General features: G+C 38.5%; 1 long non-coding RNA gene across 1 annotated transcript in view; it reads left to right on the forward strand.

The window, feature by feature from the left end:
- LOC106510972 (uncharacterized) overlaps window positions 1-263 on the forward strand; it is a 2,453-nt gene extending 2,190 nt beyond the window's left edge. The window contains exon 3 of the long non-coding RNA XR_001309473.1: window positions 230-263. This is a non-coding gene — a long non-coding RNA (uncharacterized LOC106510972). The remainder of the gene's footprint in view (window positions 1-229) is intronic.
- Window positions 264-715: the final 452 nt, after the last annotated feature.

Raw genomic sequence — 715 nt, forward strand, 5'->3', positions numbered from 1 at the left:
TCAGGTTGTCATGATGTCAGGTAGTCATGATGTCAGGTTGTCATCATGTCAGGTTGTCATGATGTCAGGTTGTCATGATGTCAGGTAGTCATGATGTCAGGTTGTCATGATGTCAGGTAGTCATGATGTCAGGTAGTTATGATGTCAGGTTGTTATGATGTCAGGTAGTTATGATGTCAGGTAGTTATGATGTCAGGTTGTTATGATGTCAGTTTTGTCATGATGTCAGGTAGTCATGATGTCAGGTTGTTATGATGTCAGGTTGTTNAATTTTCTGTCTGTCGTGCTGTTTCCAGTTTGACCACTAGGAGTCACTGTTTCCTCCTCAGATCCTCCTGCAGACTGATGTTTCTGTTCAACAGAGTCTTTAAACCTGCAGCCTGAAGCAGAACTGCATCAGATCCACTCAATACAAGAATCAGAACATTTAAATAAACTAATAAACACAAACATGATCAGGTAAAAATCACAAATACTGGAAACACAGGAGAGAAAATCTGTCTTTAGTTTTTCTTTTTAACAAGTTTGGTGTTAAATAAAAACACATGAGCTGTTTCCTTACATACTGTACACAAACACATTTTATCTGTTTGTGTATGTAACAAACATACTTCAGCTGCTTCTGAGTGTAGAAAAACACATTATAGCTGTGTGTATCTGTGTATCTGTGTGTATCTGTGTGTAGCTGTGTGTAGCTGTGTGTAGCTGTGTGTAG

The sequence above is a fragment of the Austrofundulus limnaeus genome, unplaced genomic scaffold, assembly GCF_001266775.1.
Source record: "Austrofundulus limnaeus strain Quisiro unplaced genomic scaffold, Austrofundulus_limnaeus-1.0 Scaffold2421, whole genome shotgun sequence".
In the NCBI taxonomy this organism is placed as follows: Eukaryota; Metazoa; Chordata; class Actinopteri; order Cyprinodontiformes; family Rivulidae; genus Austrofundulus; species Austrofundulus limnaeus.